Genomic DNA, 19,896 nt, shown 5'->3' with positions numbered 1-19,896 from the left:
GATCTTTGTCAGTTCAAAACCTTTCAGTAGCTCACTATTGTCCTCAGGACAAAGTCCGAATTTCTTGGCTAGACTGACAGAGTCTGAACTATCCATTTTCAGTTGCAATTAACCATTTTTCCAACCTCAACATGCAACCCTCTTTCATCAGCTACTTTATGCTCCACTCATTGAACCACACCTCCTTGTCTCAGGCCATCACTACCTAATCTTCTGCTCCCCTGACTACTCAACCCTCTTATCCCCCACCTCATCATTACTCATCCTTGAGGACTTAACCTTTACCTGAAAGGCTGCCCTGATGCCCCACACCTTTATGAGATGACTTTCTCTCTCCCAAGACATCTTCGCTCCCTATTGGTAGCATTTACAATGAACTGAAAATGCTTACCACTTGGTCTCCATTCCTAGACTGTGAGCTTTCTGAGAATGGAGACTCTGAGTGTTCTTAGCACTTCACATGGACCTCAGAAACCTTTACTAAGAGGTATGGATGGGGGCGCCTGGTGGCTCAGTCGTCAAGCGTCTGCTTTTGGCTCAGGGCGTGATCCCAGGGTCCTGGGATCAAGCCCCACATCAGGCTCCTCCGCTATGAGCCTGCTTCTTCCTCTCCCACTCCCCCTGCTTGTGTTCCCTCTCTCGCTGGCTGTCTCCTTCTCTGTCAAATAAATAAATGTAATCTTTAAAAAAAAGAAAAAAGAGGTATGGCTGGATGACTGAATAAACAGAAGGCACTATGCTGGGCAATACAGATTTTAGAGTTGGGAAAAGACAGACCACAAATGCACAGTTCTTAACGTCACAGTCCTTACAATTGAGATAAGCTTTCTACAAAGAGCTCTTCTAGTCAGATATCAACCAGTATTAAATCAGGTCTCATGCATTCTTATGAGTGGACTGTAATAGCTCAGATAGCCCAGTAAGTCCACGGTTTAAAAAACTGTTGAATGAATAAACAAATGAATGCAAGTTTAGTTGTTATCAATGTTTTTCCCATTACAGAATTTACCCAAACTATTAAATAGCTAATTTAAGCACATTATTTTACTTTCTCCATCGGAGTTATTAATAAATAGTGTTATGACCCAAAGATTGGAGGCCAAAGTGGAAGATAAGTGAAGGGTTTGATGTTTCGTGAATCACCTATGAGTCTATAAATAAATAAGAAACACTGACTTCAAATTAATCCATCTAGTTAAAAAAAAAAAAGGAAAAACTCATAATCTTGCTTGGCCATTCATAAACAAGTTTTCCAATTTAATTTTTTTTTTAAGAATTGCATCACGTTGTAGATGCATTTATTTGGTCACAAAAGACAATGAAAAGTTCTCGACTTGAACAGACTTATTTTATAGACACGGATACCAGCTCCTAGAAAAGTTAATTGACCAAAGTTACTGAGCTAACTAGATTTAATCATCTACTGTTCCTGCAGCTTTTCCAGCTCTAATGAATAATTATGTAAACCATAAATGTATGTTAACAACTGTGACATGCAAGCAGGGGACATCTGTTTCACCTGGACAAGACACTTTATGCATGTGGGACTTTGGGCAATCCTGAGGAAAACCAGAAGGGGAAAGGATCGCCAATCATTGACAGACTTATTCAGGACCTCAGGCAAGCTCTTCTTGGATATGCTTAATTAAATAAGCACTTATTAAGCACCTATTATGAGCATACTGAGATACAAAAATAAAAGTGATAAGATTAATCCAAGCTGGGTTTAATCCAGACTTCTGAGAAGTTTTCATATAATAGTAATATTTAAAGTGGGCTTTTGAAGGCATTTAGTATTTAGCTGAAATACACTAAAGTCCTTTGAACAGGAAGAGAAAAAGGGGAGATTTCTGCTCTGGGGACACAGTCACTGAAGCTCTTCAGTATGAGGAGGACCTAAAGTGAACACTTAAGAAAATGTTTATGTCTATTTTCCTTCAATATCAAGATGCTCTTACTGTTTTAAAGGTAAAATATATTTCACTGCTATGAATAAGAAGAAATATAAGAGATCTACAGGAGTGTGATTCTTGGTTTAGTTTTTCTCAGTTCAACTGAGTAATTCCAATACAACCCCCACATCAATAAACTCTTTTTTTATTATTACAATTTTTCCAATTAAGTTAAGCAACTTCTTAACTTAAAGAAACTTTCCACTGTAAGTTTTGGAAAAAAAATCGTGCTAAGTATTTAAAAATATCTAATAGTCTTTACAGTCATGCTACTTATTAGAACCAATATTAATAGGTCAATAAAATGCTTGATACAGGATATTGTAGGGGCTTTGTTATTTTTCTTTGTAGGTTGTAATATAAAAATTTGTCCACTAGATGGAGACCACCACCTTAAGGAACATCTACTGTAACTAGAGGCCAAAACTATTTATTAAACTCACAAAAACAATCCTTTAACAATTACCCCCAAAATAAAACCTCACCATCTGTAGGAAGTGATTACCAAAAGTTGGTAAAATTACATTAACTAGTAAATATTAATATTCGCTTTACAGATTGAAAATGATGGAAAAAAATGGTCCCTGATGTCTTATTAGACATTTACTCTTACTTAAAACCAAAAAACAAACCAAAAAAACAAAAACAAAAAAAACCCCACACCTGAGAAGCTCTTTTGTCCAAAAATTAGAACTAAGGAACTTCCTTGAGAGAAGTCAGGTTTAGGACAAATCAAGGCGGTACCGCCCCTCTCAATGAATAGTAAATTAATTGAGAGTTAATTTAGGCTAAAAATAATAGGTGGGCTCACATAAGCTACTTATTTTTGAAACATAACTTTATAAACAGTCCATGTCAAGGGATTATTAATAAAACAAGAAGGCAGTGAGGGTTAACCCTAACCTTAGATACTGGAACCAAAGAGACCAGCTGTGAACTTACAAAGCACATTCTTTGGCAAACACTTTCATATAACGAATCCTCTTGTGACTCACGGCCAAAGAGATAGAGTCCAAGTAAAAGATTAGCAGAAGCTTGGGAAAGTAATTGAAGAATTGGGGAGGGTAATAATGAATGATGGTGATAATAGTAATCATAATGATGATAATGACAGTAAAACTTTTGGAACACTTTCCATGAGCTAGACCTTGTGCTCTGTGCTTTGTATACATTATCTCCTTGAATCCCCCCAATAACCCTTTGAAGTAGGCATTATATTTTGCACTTGACCAATGAATAATCTGAGTCACAGAGAAGTGACTCTATGTTAAGTAATGTGTTCAAGGCTATGCGGTTTGTAAGTGGGTTTTAAACTAAAGCTGTCTTGATTCCAGAGCCTGGGACAACGATCCCTGTGTGTCTGTCTCTATTGCAAAGCCACTTACTAACCATTATAAAAGTACAAGAACATCTCTTAGCTTCCTCCCCGGAATGTAACTTCAAATGTTAACTCTTTGAAAGGATCATTCAAATATAAGCATCATTAACTTATAGATCTGGCATGTCATGCCTAATTCTGAGACTCTGCCTTCATAAGACCCCAAATTTTGGAATTTGCCACATTTCCTATTTTTCCAGTTTTGAATACAACAGTAAGGTATAAAAGAATGTCTGCTGTGACCCATCTGACAGATTTCTTCATAGAGTTTAAGAGTTCATTTGGAAGAAGGTCAGTGGGTTTGCAGAAGGTCTGAGTGAACGGAGCTAAGTGAGATGCTCTGTTATTCTACATGTTTGCTGTCCTTAATGCAATTCAAGGATGCATACATTCCCTAACAGAGCTGGCTTTCACCCAGAAGGCATGTGTGGATGGTCCCCCGTGAGGGGGCGGAAGAGTAATGATGAGCTGGCCTGCTGCAGTCCAACTGCTAAAGGCCGTGTGTACTGGCACTACTCAGGACCATTCCCTCCACGGGCCCGTCCCTTTCTGTGGACCCCATTCCACACACAAACAGATAACAGACAAACTGACCAATCAACCAAACTGCTCCCTATCTCTCCACACGGAGCTGTGCCCGTGGAATTACTGGCTACTTGTCCTGACCCACCTTCCCTTCAGCTTCCTCCACTGCCCCCGAGGTTTGGGTCTCCTGATCTTGTAATTATTTGCCTGGAGTCATTTTCCATCCTCTGGCCTGATGCTCGACCCTGCTTCTGGTTTAAACATTTTGCCTCTCTACTTGTCCATTATTTGGTCTTTCCCCTGAGCTGCGATCCTGCTGTTGTGCTGGGTAAACAGTTCATCCCATGTAGCCTGACCCTCAGGACCCTGCATCTTCAGGGCGGAGCCCAAAGGAGGTGAGACACACGAAGACTCCAGGGGAGCAGCTGCTGGAAGCCCCTATCAACAGATGTCCCATTATCAAAGCATCTGTGAAGAGTTCCCAAGGGAAGACCCCAGATAGAACTAGCAGCTGCTGAAAGCTGTATGCTGGTGGGAACCCTGGAAGTCTCCATTAATGCCGGGAGCATCTGAGGGCTGCCTCTGTCACTGTGTATTAAGAACACTGGCATGTTGACAATCAAGATCTTACTGCTCCCTGCAGGGGGTACCCAAAATATTCCTGTTAAAACATTCACTTGGGAGCTAGAAAAAGTCGGTTAAATTTCAAATCTTGGTTCTGCCACTTTCTGGCTGCATGCTCTTGGATAAGTTACTGTACCTCTCTAAGCCCCCAGTTCTGATAAGGATAATTCCAGTGCCTAGCTCCAGGGCCCTGAAAGGGATTCAAAGAGAAAACATTTGGAAAGCCCTTAGCACACTGCCTGGCGGCTAGCCTTCCCAGGAGTTAGCAGCTATTGTCATTTTTATTGTTATTGCCCTTTATCTTTGAGGGGGACTTTCCTTCTAGGGAAGGTCTCCTTCAGGTCATTCTTTGTACCTCAACACACTGCTTTGGGAAGAACCTAAAGGGAGAGACGGGATTGAGGAAGGGAACCAGGAAGGCTGGGCAGCCAAACCACCGGAATCAAACCTGGGACAGCAGTGAGGTGAGAGACCCTGCAGCCAGATTGCTCTTCCAGCTTTAGCCGCTGTTCTGTCTCCACCCAACTCCATGATTCCAGTGTGATAACATCTGGGGAGAGGGTGGAGACGGTTGATTTTTCTCAAGATATTCCTCACTGAGGAGAAAGAACCATTTCCTGCTAGGAACTGTGGAGGGCATGGAGGTCCCAACAACCTGGGTGGGGTTCCAGCCGAATATGAGAATATAATGAGCAGAAACAGTCCTTCAGACCTCAGGTCTCCAGCCGCTGGGTGTACTGTCGAATCCCAAATATATTGCTGTTTTCTTCCTATGCCCAACTCTCCCATCTATATTGCAGCCCATGCTGTTGGCTCTACAATGGAATCCAATCCACCCGGGGCGGGAGAGGGGGGTGGAGGATGGTTCATCCGCAAGCTTAATGTAAGTGTAACCAGAGCTGGATAATTCGTTTACAATATTTTTTCTCTTTATAATAAATATTTTGTCCATTGTTATCAATACCACAAGTTTATGAAACCTGTTTCCAATTAATGCCAGTGGTACTTCCCATTTGAGATCTTGCAGGTCAAACGGCTTCTCCATAGTAAAGACAATCCTGCTTTGGAAAATTCCCAATTTTAATATTTACTTAGCTCAGATTCTCTATAGAAATGAGACTGTAGCAAAAAGCATTCTTTTCCAATCAATCAAACACTGCATCTCAAGTTTAAGTAGGACACCCCGGCAGGACACGATATTTAGCCATGCTGGTGGATTATACAGTTAAATGATGGTATGCACTGCTAGTTTGCATCATACTTATATTTGCATGGAGGACTGGCATTTAAGAAAAGGAACATTTCACCCTTTGTTTTCACAGATGATTTTTTTATAAACAAAAGCTTGGCACAAAGGTGAAAGGTGTATGCTTATTTACGAGTAAAAATATCAAGTGATCTCTGGAAACACATATCATTTGTTTGTGACTTGTCAATGACACTCCCGAGTGACACAGTACAATAAAAAAGATTCCAGACGAAAATGACAGCATGCGTTTAATGTTCGGACTGGAAGCCAGAAAGGACAAGCTGGATTTGGGCAGATTTTTGCCAAATGAGATGGCAAAAGGCCAAGTTTTCCGAAAAATGTTTGTTAGCTCTAACATTTTAAAAGTCCAAACCAATAATTGTTTTACTTGAGGTTTATAAGAGATTTTTCAATGATCATTTTAAAGGAATCTCTTTTTAAATGAGATTCTGCTTAACCAAGGATCTCGAACAGGTCCTCACATGGAAGCAGGGAGGGTGTGAGTCACCGGCAAAACCTGCAGGCGTGGGCTGAGGCCCCTATTGGCAGCAATTCTCTACAAGTAACAAGCAGACCAAGTCATAAATACGGATTTAACCTGATACATGGCTGACAGTGGGACGCGTCTATTTCATTGTTGTTAGTGGCCCTTAATGTATTAAAAAAAAGTGAGAGAGAAAAAAAGAAATAAAGTCATTCAGGCTTCTCTGTGATTGAGAATAATAAAACAAGCAAGCATGCTCGCCTTTCCCCTGCCACCTGTTTTCGTTTGCTGATCTCAAACGCAGAGTATGGAAGGGGCGGGGAGAGCGGCGAAGACCTGAGCATCAGATGCAGTCCCACCTAGTTTCGCTCAGTTTTACTTTCTTCCTGTTGCATGTAACGGGTTACTACCAACCTGCAGTTCTCTGAGACCACTTCTAAGCTGTGATATTTCCAAAATGCAGTTTTCCTCACAGTCGGCTTCAGCAAGTGCAAGCCCAAAGAGGAAAAGTGTCGTGTTAACCAGGTGGAGGTGACAGGGTTTCTGTATTTATTTTTCTGTGATTCAGAGCAACAAAGACCGCTTTGATAAGCCTGCAGTGGAACACTGCATTTTCATGGTGTGCCCCTTACTTTTGCCATACACACACTTATTCGTTGTGCTGCAGACAGAGGGATACTGCTGACATACCATCAGATCCCTGCCACCCCAGCTGGCCATCCTCCAATGGCTTCCTATTTTACTAATAGTAACTACTATGTCCTCACAGTGGCTCATGGCCTTCTAGGAGTGATATGGGTCCCTGAGGCCTCTCTAATCTTATCCTGTACTTCTTTCCTTCTTGCTCATTCTGCTTCAATCTCTTAGTTGCCTGGCAGCTCTTTGAACATATGTGAGCAGCCCATCCTTGGGGCCTTTGCACTTGGGAGTTCCCTCTGCCTCCAACATTCTCTCCCAGATACCAGCTCAATGTCACCTTCGCGATGAGATACTCCTGGGCTACTCTATTTACAACTGTCACCCTAATCTCCTAGCCTTTTCTAGCCTCCTAGTGGGAGGAGCCATGGTGCACTGTTGGTGGGAATGTCAATTGGTGTAGCCACGATGGAAAACAGCTTGGAGGTTCCTGAAGAAATTTAAAATGGAACTACTATATGTGACCCAGTATTCCCACTTCTGGGTATATATCCGAAGGAAATGAAATCACTATTTTGAAGAGATCCCTGCACCCCAGGTTCACTGCAGCATTATTTACAATAGTCAAGCCATGTAAACAACCAAAGTGTCTATCAACCATGAATGGATAAAAACAATGGAATATTATTTAGCTATAAAAAAGGAGGAAATCCTGTCCTTTACAACAATATGGATGACATCAGAGGGCACTATGTTAAGTGAAATAAATCAGAAAGAGAAAGTCAAATACTGTATGATCACATTTGTGGACTCTAAAACAACAACAACAACAACAACAACAACACAGATCGAGAACAGGGGCAGAGGGAAGGTAGGGGAAATAGCGAAGGTGGTCAAAGGCTACAAACTTCCAGTTATAAGATGAGAAAGTGCAGGAACGTAATGTACAGTATAGTGACTATAGATGATAATGCTATATTAAATATTTGAAGATTGCTAAAAGTAAATTTTAAAAGCTCTCACCACACACACACACACAACAGGTTGCCACTATGTGAAGTAATGAATGTGCTAACTAACTTTAGGCTGGTAATAATTTTATATATAAAAAAGTGATGAATATACATAAAATCACGGTACTATATACCTTAAACCTACACAATGTTTTATGTGAATTATATCTCAGTAATGCTGGAAAAAATATTAAGTTGCCAGAAAAAAAAAATAGATAAATTCCCACTCTAATATTCTAGCCTTGTCTAGCTTTATTTTTTTTTTTCTACATCATTTACCAGGCTGTGATAAGCTTTATTTATTTATTTTGTTTATCTTACTCTTCCCCATTAGAATGTAACCTCTACAAAGGAAAAGATTTTTATCTATTTTGGCCATCAATGTATCCCCAGCACCTAAAATATTGTCTGGCACATAGTAGTTGCTCAAGAAATATCTGTATTATGAATGCATTAGTATCTTTAGATGTAGCACAACTAATTATATCCTCATTATTTACCATGGTTACCTGTGTGGCTCTCCTTCAAATGGACTCTATTATTATTTTTTACTTTGGCCAGGGATCAGTCACTTTTTAAAAGAAAGAATCCGATCGACTAATGAGAGTGATTAGTTTTCTTGAAGAAATTATCTGGAAAGGCATTTAAAAGGCTAGGGTGTTAAAAGGCATTTTAGGGGCGCCTGGGTGGCACAGCGGTTAAGCATCTGCCTTCGGCTCGGGGCGTGATCCCGGCGATCTGGGATGGCGCCCCACATCAGGCTCTTCTGCTATGAGCCTGCTTCTTCCTCTCCCACTCCCCCTGCTTGTGTTCCCTCTCTCGCTGGCTGTCTCTATCTCTGTCAAATAAATAAAAATAAAATCTTTAAAAAAAAGGCATTTTATTTATTTATTCAATTTTTTTTTTTAAGATTGTATTTATTTGAGAGAGTGTGTGTGAGAGAGAGAAAGAGAGTAGGAGCAGGGGGGAGAGACAGAGGGAGAAGCAGACTCCCTGCTGAGCTGTGAGCCTGATGTGGGACTTGATGCCAGGACCTTGGGATGATAACCTAAGCTGAAGGCAGATGCTTAACCGACTGAGCCAACCAGACTCCAAAAAAAGGCATTTTAATGCGAGTTATTTTGAAAATCTTCCTGTCTGACCACCAGTCAGCCGTAGAACTGGGGCAGGATCCAGGTTTTGTGCACATGAAGGTTATAAAACGTTGAGAGTCTGCTTTGAGAAAAATAATACCAAAAGAATTTTACTTTGGCAAATTTTGCAGAAGCTGTTACTATGTGAAGATGTTAGTGCCCCTCCCTCCTAGAACCTGGAAAGGGCCGGGCCAGTGAAGGGCTCTGAGCTTGATGTCCATTAATTTCCCAGTTGATGTGCACTCAAGGCAATGACAGAACAGGAGACGACAGGAAAAACAACAGAATGACTGAAATGGGAAATGTAGTAGCGTATTTTTTCATAAAGGTGAATTATTCTAGAGGTGATTTTTTCTTCATCCTTTTTTCCCTATTTATTTATTGATGTATTTATTGCTCAAATTTTCAAAGCCTACTCCTACTTTTCAGAATTTTCCTTGCTATTTGCACATGTGTGTTCTTCCAGATCAGTGATTGCCAGCTTTCCTGGGGGAGTGGGGAGCGATTCCACCAGGTAGACTATTAGAATCACTCCGAAGGTCTGAAGAGGGATGTTCTTTACACCATACCTGTCTCACAGAGATTATGATTATCTTTTTGAGGGGTGGGCTTTTAAAATGGGCTCTTAGTCTCATTCCTGGCTATTCATGTATTTAGACTTATCAAAAATTAATTTCCAAATGGCTTCATTGAATGAATAAGAATTATTAAATTATGAATCCTTTGTGAAAATACCATTTAAAATATTGAAGTCAAGAAGATTACATTTAGGCAAGATTATAACTGAAAACAGAAGCTATAACAGTTCTACTAGAATTGCCTTTAAAAATATAACCTAAATCTGATTTTTTTCCACTAATGGATATGAAAACTCATACACCATGTTTTTCTCTGGGTCTGGACTCTCCCTCAAACAGGTCAGGAAACAATTTACCAGCCATACTATTAAATCTATTTTGGAGAAGTGATATTACTCCGTTTCCAACCTCAATGATCCAAACAGATGGGTTTTTCCACTTTGATGGGGGTAGAACAGAGAAGGGCTTCAGAGAGTTGTGGGGCCTGAATTTGATACCATTTCTTTTATTCTACCGGGGTAAAGCAATTATAAGAATATTACCCTATGATGGTCATAAACAAGCACTCTCTTCTGCAAGTCTTTAAAAATGTACACGGAGAATAAAATGCTCACACCAAACAGCACACATCTAATTGCATTACGGGCACACTGAAATTAGCCTTCCTTCGTGATTTCTTATATTGGGTGAATTACACGTGCTTACAAATTATCCTTCAAAGATTTAAAGACATTGGGGTGGACAGCCAAAAAGCTGTGGATCCGCTTCAACAATGATTTTAGAGAGTAAAGATATTCTTTTATATTTCCTTGAAATGTTTTTGTATACAATCCTGAATAAAGACAAAACAATCTGGAAAAAGCATAGAATTCAATCATCGGGACCGTGAATGTGGCAAATTCTGCTTGCTGTCTGCCAAATTCCATTCTCTGCTTGTTCCTAGGCATACAAAAAGTCCTCCTTTCTATGCTTCTTTTGCAATTCAATTGGGCCACATGAATGTGAGGAGAAATATCGTATGCCACTTTCAGGACTGTCTCAGGACTCCTCGCACAGGCTCATCTATGAGCTCTTTCTCCAACCAGCTGCATGCCGCAGTACTGAAGCCATGAAGGATGGTAAGAAACACAGAATGGGAGGATCTTAGCACCTGAATGACAGCAAGAAGAGCTGCTCTGCCCCCTAAACCCCACCCTAGACAGCGACTTGATGAAAACTGAACTTATTTTTTTAACACACTTGATTTTGGGGGTTCATGTGTTAACACAGTAACATCTAAGACACTACATTACACCAAATTAAATTGGCGGTACTGAAAGTAAAACTGTCCAACGTTTCACATTCGATCTACCTCTGGAGTAAAAAAAGTTCCCCACTGAGGTCCAAGTGAAACCTACTAGCTCTCTGACTCTACCATTTTTCACTTCATTTGGTTCCCCACCCTTCTTGGTCTTCTTCGGTTACACATATTTTCATGAAGACATTTCTTACCATTCAAGTGCTTAAGTGTTAGAGAATAAGTTTATAATCATTATACGCAGTCGTAATTGTTCTGTAAAGAGCAAAAGCCAATCCATTTCTGTTCTGCCTCGATGTCAATCAGAAAAGCTGGAGAGAATCAGTTCAAGCATGAAGTTGACACATGAATTGTATCTGAATCACAGAAGAGATACCGGGAGAAAGGAATCTGCTTCCCTCAGGATTGGAGCCATGCTCCACTTGAGTCAATGAGGTCTTTGAAATACCAGATGCAGCTAGACTTGGGTTATTTAGAATGGGATTCCAGACCAAAATGCCATTCTGAATGTGTACATTTCTAGGAGCATGGGCCAGAGTCTGTGGGAAAAATTCTAGGAATATTTCATAGCTTATGCAAATCTAGAATAGAACTACTCTTTACTGTTGTCTAGCTCATTTGCAAGGAATAAGGGCTGAGTTGGCTCTTCAAGCTGGGAACATTGTGGGTTGAATCAGATGCCTTGGGCCCTTCCTGTTCTGAACTCTTAGACTAAATAGAGAGTCAGATGTACTTCTCCAGAGGAAGGAAAGGAAATTACCTGAAGCATTCTCTTGGCTACAGAGCTTCTGAAATAATGGAGTGGGGTTCAGTTTTTGGTTTCCTTCGCTAAGCTTCAATGTATTTCTGGTATGAGAAAGCATTTTGTTGTCCCCTTAGAAATCAAACTCAAATGACCAATACATTCTGAAGGTGACGGAATAGGTCAAGAAATTAGTCTCTCCATTCTGCAAATATTCATCATCCATCTACTATTGCCAGACACCGTTAGGGAGGAATGAAGATGACGGAGAAGACACAGGACTAGTAGTTGCAGAGAGCTCCTGCTTCTAAATTAAAATAGGATTTTCTTCCCTGAGGACAACCAAATTCATGGTAAGACTGTTCATAAATCCTGTTGACTTGCCAAGCCCATAGCTAAGAGAAATGCGTGGCTATTTTCTAAACACATTTGACCTCTTGTCAATTCATCTCAAGTGGCAAAAGCAAAGCTATTGCTGACCTCCTTTACTTTGACATTAACTATGTTTTTGAAAAAAAGTTAAACTTTTCTTTTTTAGCCATTAAAATTCCTCTCATCTTTATGCAATGATATATTCCACATATTTGGATGTAGTCATCCATTTCTGCCAACTTGCCCATTTTCTGGATGGACTCTGATATTCAACCGTGTATATTTTGTCTCTCTTTTTCTCCTTTATAGATTTTTTTCTGTATAATGCTGGCTCCCATTTTTGGATTATTTTCCATTTATACTCTTTTCAAAAAATGACTTATGCTTCTCTACTGGAATTAAAATTAAAAAAAAATTTTTAAAATGATTAACACTTTTTTGGGATAGGTGAAATGAGTGAAAGGAGTCAAGCGAAAGGAGTCAAGAGTTACAAAATAAATAAGTCATTGGAATGTAATGTACAGCATGGTGACTATAATCAATAACATTGTAGTGTATACTCGAAAGTCACCAAAAGAATAAATCTTAAAATTTCTGATCACAAGAAAAATTTTTTTTGTAATTTTGTGTGGTGATAGATGGTAACTAGACGTGTTGTGGTGATCACTGTACAGTATATATAAATATTGTATCATTATGTTGTACCCCTGATTTAACATTATGTATCAATTATACCTCTATTCAAAAGAAAAAAAAAGACCTACCATTTTTTTTTTGAGAGAGACAGAGCAAGCAGAGTGAGCGTGCACTTGGTTGGGGGGGGGGGCAGTGGCAACAGAGGGAGAGAAAGAGACAATCTTTTTTTTTTTTTTTTAAAGATTTTATTTATTTATTCGACAAGAGAGAGACAGCCAGCGAGAGAGGGAACACAAGCAGGGGGAGTGGGAGAGGAAGAAGCAGGCTCATAGCGGAGGAGCCTGATGTGGGGCTCAATCCCATAACGCCAGGATCACGCCCTGACCGAAGGCAGACACTTAACCGCTGTGCCACCCAGGCGCCCCTGAGAAAGAGACAATCTTAAGCAGACTCCGTGCTGAGTGCTGAGCCTGGAGCCCAAGTGGGGCTCCATCTCACAACCTGAGATCATGACCTGTGTGGAAACCAAGAGTCAGACGCTTAACCGACTGGGCCACCCAGGCGCCCCAAGACTTATACTTTTTTAACCAGGAGTCCAAAATGGTACATAGCACTCTAAGGACAGTATAAACACGGCCATCTGTAATAATGGGACAGCCTTTCAACCTAGCAAAGATTTCTCTAACTGGCTATAAATGGTTATGCCAGAAATTTTAAATATAGTATTTCCTAATAGGAACTGTGAATGTTTTGATTCCTGGCCTGTAAAATATTTAGTACTACATTGTACCACCATAGTGTAATATGTGAATAGAACCTCTATCTCCAGCCTGCCTATATAAATAAGTGCCATTGGTAGATAATTTAATTTGAAATTTACTTTTATAGAAAATAAATTTTATAAAATAAATCTATTCTTTTTCATATATTAAGCTACTGAGAGGTCTAAAAAAGAATAGATGTCAGTTTTTTTAAACTTAGTTTGGAAGAAAAAACCCCAAACATGATTATATACTTTGCTAACTTTGAAAATTTAATTTGGACCACATGTTGAAAATAGGTCTAGAGATGTCTGTACTCCATGAAATCTAAATCAGAGTATAAGCATTTACTCAGTGTAGGTATTTTTCTTGTTTTTTTTTTTTTTCTATCTCTAGAATTTTTTTAAAAGGCTTAAAATGTGGCTTTTTTTTTTTTTACCCTTCTTTATCTTTTCCTGTAAAATTTAGAACTAGAAATTAAATTTGACAAGAGGGGAAAAAAATCCAAACCATGTCTATGCTTCTTCTGCTCTTGGCTTTCTTCGTACACAGCTGGCCTTTGGTGGGGTTCAGAGCAGGTTGCCCCAGAAGGTGCCACATTGGCATGTGGATTATTTTAGCAATTAAGGCCTAACAGACTCAAGAGGAGCTTTTAACTTCCCCCTTAAGTGCCTAAAACAATGTAGATCTGGAGTCTGCTCCAAGAAGAGAGCTATTACTAAAGACAGCTTTCTACATCAGAAAGACACCGGCATGACAGGGCAAACATTGGTTCTCATCTTCTGTGGATTGTCTTCCGTCCCTTTGAAGCCCCAAACCCCTACAGCCTTCTCCTGAGGTCAGGATGGCACATAAGCCTCAACTGCCTGACTGTCTTTGACCCTCCCATGACTATGTGAGGCTCCTTTATGGACAAAATTAAATTTGTTTTTCTCCTGTAAATCTGTCTTAACTAAGTCAATTTATTATTACTAGGTCAGCCAAAAAACCTAGAAGGGAAAACGGGAAAAGTTTTCCTCCCCCACGCCTTTAAACTTGGAGTGAAATTACGAGTTTGAACACTGTGTTTGCCACTAACGTAGTTGGTCCTTCAGGCAGCAGGGAAACCATCTCTTGGGGCACTGTGGGTGCTTCAGCCATTTGCCTTGTCCATGAGCTCCAGCTGTGCCTCTAATTATGAGCTGGACTATGATGTCCTGTCCTGGGGGAAACAAAGGAATTCCTCCTGAAGGCCTTTCCCTCCTGTGCTTCTGGCATAGTCCCACAGTGCTTCTAAAGCCCTTTCATAGCCATTGTTCAGTGGCGTTCACACAGTGACCCTGGGCACTTGGCGGTGCGGCTGGGGGGCGTGGATTCTTATCCTCCTGTGCAAAGAGGAAATTGAGACTCAGGAAGGAGGGCAATGGCTTGCCCAGAGTCTTACTGATTTAAGTGGCTGTATTATGATGAAAACCCAAATCTTCTGATCTTTGCACTAAAGTTTTAAACGGAAGATTGAACAATTGGATTAGTTTTAATTTCATAAAGTCTGAAACAAAGACAAATTCTTATTCTAACGTCTATTAGAACTCACTGTGAGATATTATCTAGCTGCCTTGAGCACAATGTTCAAAACCTTTGCGTAGAATGTGACATTTTGCTGAAATGAATGGATGTGTTTACATGTCTCTAAATAATAGTATGACAAAATCTTCAGAGGGATTATAGTAAGGGTCCTCCACTTTGGTTACCTTGTTAATCATCTTAACCACATTGTGATGCCTTACCCTTTGGTAAATGTTTAATAATACTTGGGGGAGGATGTAGCAAACAACAATGTGGTTAAACTTATTTAAATACATCACAGACCAGCTTTGCAAAACAAAGACGTTCCTATTTCTTACTCTAAGGAATTTTTGAGAAAAAAGGAATGTATTTCTTTATAACAGAAAGGTAAGAACTGACCCGGGGCCATAACACTGAGCTGGGAATTGGGAGCCCTGAGTTTGAGTTCTAACTCCTCTCTCAACTAGTTGCGACTCTGGCCCAACTTGACTTTTGACAGCTATTGACTTTCGTGGGATTCAATAATTTTAAATAACATAAAGAGAATGACTACCAGTCTTATTGATTACCGATCTGCATACTACTCAAGAAAGACTTTCAAAAATACAGATTCTGGGGCACCTGGGTGGCTCAGTCCGGTAAGCATGTCACTATTTTATTTTTTTTTTTTAAGATTTTATTTATTTATGTGACAGAGATAGAGACAGCCAGCGAGAGAGGGAATACAAGCAGGGGGAGTAGGAGAGGAAGAAGCAGGCTCATAGCGGAGGAGCCTGATGTGGGGCTCGATCCCATAAGGCGGGAATCACGCCCTGAGCCGAAGACAGACGCTCAACCACTGTGCCACCCAGGTGCCCCACTCTTGATTTTGGTTCAGGTCCTGATCTCCGAGTCCTGAGATTGAGCCCCCAGCAACAAGATTTGCGCTCAGCCTGGGGAGCCTGCTTGAGGTTCTCCCTCTGCCTCTGCCCCTCCTTCCTCTTGCATGCACATGAGTGCACACAAGCGCTATTACATATATATATTACATATATATTTATTACATATATATATATTAAACTTTTAAAAAATACAGATTCTTAGGCATCCTCTTGAATACTCTTGAATCAATAGATCTGGGGTTGGGCCCAGGACTCTGTATTTTTAGAAAGCTGTCCAAGTGATTTGATGTGTTATCAAGTTAGGAACACCAGATTTGTCTGCAAGGCCCCTTCCAGCTTTAGCATTCCTGTTTTCAACTGCACAGCACTGAACTCCTATTCCTGTACTCTGTGCTCACTTGGGAGGCAAGGAATTCAGATCCAAAGCTGTTCTCAACCAAAATATCACGCCAGCTTCCTAGGCATGTCCTGTTGCTCTATACCCTTCTCAACACAGCGGCCAGGATTTTTTATGTCCATTGGCCCCACTTATCCATGGTTTCTCTATCTGTATTTTCAGTTACCCAGGGTCTCCCACAGTCTGGAAGCAGATGATTCCCCTTCTGACATATTATCAGAAGGTCAACAGTAGGGGCGCCTGGGTGGCACAGCGGTTAAGCGTCTGCCTTCGGCTCAGGGCGTGATCCCGGCGTTACGGGATCGAGCCCCATGTCAGGCTCCTCCACTATGAGCCTGCTTCTTCCTCTCCCACTCCCCCTGCTTGTGTTCCCTCTCTCGCTGGCTGTCTCTATCTCTGTCAAATAAATAAATAAAATCTTAAAAAAAAAAAAGAAGGCCAACAGTAGCCTAATGTTATGTCACAAAGTCATTCACCTCACTTCATCCTGTCACATAGGCATTTTATCATCTCACATCATCACAAAAGAATAAGGGTGAGTACAGTGCAATAAGGTATTCTGAGAGACAGACAGCCCATATTCACATAACTTATTACAGTAAAGTGTTGTGACTGTTCTGTTTTATTAGTGTTGTTAGTCTCTTACTGTGCCTAATTTATAATTCAAACTTTGTTATAGGTTTGCATGTATTGGATAAAAATAGTATATGTAGGGTTTGGTACTCCCTGCAATTTCAGGCATCCACTGGGAGGCTGGGAATGTTCCCCCCATGGAAAAGGGGGGACTGCTGTAGTTAAATGGAAATAAGAAAGAGAAGAAGGGAAAAGAGGAAGGGAAGGAGGGAGGGAAAGAAGGAGAGGGAATATAAGTTGAAGTGGTGAGAAAATGTGATTATGTTGCTTCCTTGAATAACTAACTACTCTTGTAGTTACTCAAACTACAAAAGAAGAATAAAATTCTTTTTTTTAAAGATAAAAATTATTTATCACGATATTTAAATTACTTTAAAATCTGGACCCAACCTCCTTCAAATCTCAGCTCTGGTCTCTCCAAAGATACTTTTGCTCATGTTGTTCTCAGAGCTGGAGTACATTTTACACATGATGAAGTTTCATCCAATTCCCACCATTTCTACCCATGAAATCTTGCTTATTCTTCAGAGCTCCATACATACTAAACTGATGTCTAACATGTGTCCAGTTCCTGCTCCTTCAATTCCAAACATCTTATTTAGGTCCTCAATAAAGCATTATCTCGGGGTATTGCAACTGGCTTCAGAAAACTTTCTCCCCTTATCAACTGCCCCAGGCCAGCTATTTGAGGTTTGGAGGCTACATACCATTTGCTTTAATCATCATCATAGAAATAGCATTTACGTAATGCTTTACTTTTTACCAAATGCTTTTCCATCCATTATTTTGTTTGCTCACGATAAGATATCTATGAAAGACATTTTATTGTCACCCCCTATTTTATGGATGATGAAATTGCAACTCAGAGAAATCGAATGACTTGCTAGTGAATGAGGGAGCTGAGATTTGAATCTTGATGCTATGTATTTAAATCTTGTGCTTTCCCTATACTGCTTAACAAGACATTAGCAGACAGCAGATGCTCCAGAAATGTATATTAAATGATTAAGTGAATGAAAGGGGAGAGGAGGCATCATGGTATAGTGGGAAAATAACAGACCAGGGTGACAGAGAAGTTCTTAGCACCTTGAATCTGCCGCTTGCTAACTGGAAAATGTTGGACAACTTACTTAATCTGCCTCAGGTTCTGTTTCCTCATCTACAGCATGAAGAAGGAGAAATGCCCTCATAAAGCTGAGCGTGTGCATGTGTGTGTGTGTGCGTGTGTGTGTGCGCGCGCACGTGCGCGTGCATGTGTGTACGTGCATGCGTGTGGGTGTGTGAACTCAGTAGTATAAAATCTGAAATGCATTTTCTCCAGTGCGTGCACAGAGTAAGTACTCATTATATGCCGGATTGTTTACTTTGTACGAGAGGCAGTCATTCTACTGTCAATTGTGCTTGAGTTCTATGCATATGCCTAGCCATGGAGGGTAACCAGCTTCTGAGAATTTAACCTCTCCTCTTCAGAGAACATTACAAGGCACTATATCCTGATGGTTAAGAACAGATGGGCTAGGCTGTCTGGGTTCCAAACGTGACTCTCTCCCTTACTAGCTCTGTGAGCTTGGCCAAGTTATTCAACCTCGCCATGCCTCAGTTTCCTCTTCCACGAAATAGGGAAAACAGTATTTAGAAAACAGATTTACAGTCCTGGCATGCGACCAGGACTCTGTAAACACTGGCTATTTCCTGTGTCACAGAAAGGCACTTAGCTAATAAAAGACTTGCTTAGCATAAGGAGAGAAGATCTGTCCTTTGTGTTTCTCAGCCAAATAGACAGCTAACTTCTGTAAACTAGGAACAGAAGTAATACTAAAACCTTGTCATTTCCAGTTGGATTACTAACTCATGTAATTACATGAGTATTCAGGCAATAGGTTTGAGCTCACAAATCTATAGAAAAAAGAAATGGGAGTGTGTGTTTTGTCCTTAAACATAATGAAATATCAGTTCTCATGGATTTATAAATGAAGTAGGAAAAAGAAGTCATTTGACTTTTGTTGTTACTGCCTTTGATGCTGTCATCTGAAATAACAAAATCTGCCTCTTCCTTACCCCAGCTCCACTACCGAAGAGAAAAAACTGGGAGAACGCGGTGCCGTACTTTAGAAATGGCCCCTCTGAATCAGAGTTATCCCTATTGAATACCATAGCAAAGGCTCTACTTCACCCGAGAAATCTCATTCATGTTTCAAAATAGCTAAAAACGGTAATAAAATATGTGTTACCTGTACTGCCAAAATAGTATCAAGCAAACGCAATGATCTCTCTTATTTTCCGGTCTTGCATACAGTGTGAGGTAAAAACAAAGGTATTTTTAAAATATTTTATTTATTTCAGAGAAAGAGAGCATGAGCAGGGGCAGAGGCAGAAGCGACTCCCCGCTGAGCAGGGAGCCCGGTGTGGGACTCGATCCCAGGACCCTGATTGAGATCATGACCCAAGCCTAAGGCAGACGCTTCACCGACTGAGCCACCCAGGCGCCCCAAGCAAAGGTATTTTTGACCGTTAAGATGGTAAGAAATGTGAGATCAGTGTCCTTGAGAGTAACTAGAAGCCTGAGCTATTTATTGCATAGAGATAATGTTTTGTGTCCTCTAACTGATGTTGAGATTACCTCAGAAAAGTTATCTTTGGAATGGTAGAGATTAAATTGCTTCAAGAAAGCCAGGTATTCCTGTTACCAAAATAAATACTGGTTAAGCAATGGCAAACATGGAAAAGGAACCACAGAAGAAAGGTTTTTCCCATCTCCTTGCTGGAGTTCTGTTTGGTAAAAGAGGCCAACAATTTTGGGAGCCCAGCGTTCAAATCTACCACGTGGGGTATAAGTACCAGAGCTGTAACTGTTGCGTGTGGCTATCCCCATGCGTTTTTCTGGAGGCTTCAAATTTCGGCTGGTGTCCCTGGGAGAAAGCGTGGTCTCTAACATCTCTCTTAGCTTTGGTAACAGCGATTGTTTTGCTAAAACGTCTCACGGGAGACCTGCCTATCTGTCAAGCTCTCTTTAACCCTGCTCTCTGGGGCTGCATTCCCTGGCAGCATTAGAGCTGATAG

At 40.5% G+C, this 19,896-nt stretch overlaps 1 protein-coding gene across 16 annotated transcripts in view; it reads right to left on the bottom strand.

Annotated features, from left to right (window-relative positions):
• The window catches only part of PDE4D (phosphodiesterase 4D), a 1,386,129-nt gene that overhangs the window by 226,831 nt on the left and 1,139,402 nt on the right, over positions 1 to 19,896 (bottom strand). The gene's annotated exons all lie outside the window — the stretch shown is intronic.

The sequence above is a fragment of the Ursus americanus genome, chromosome 5 (genome assembly GCF_024610735.1).
Source record: "Ursus americanus isolate L20-20 chromosome 5, mUrsAme1.1.p, whole genome shotgun sequence".
Taxonomy (NCBI): domain Eukaryota; kingdom Metazoa; phylum Chordata; class Mammalia; order Carnivora; family Ursidae; genus Ursus; species Ursus americanus.
This window is presented reverse-complemented; position numbering and strand designations above follow the sequence as displayed.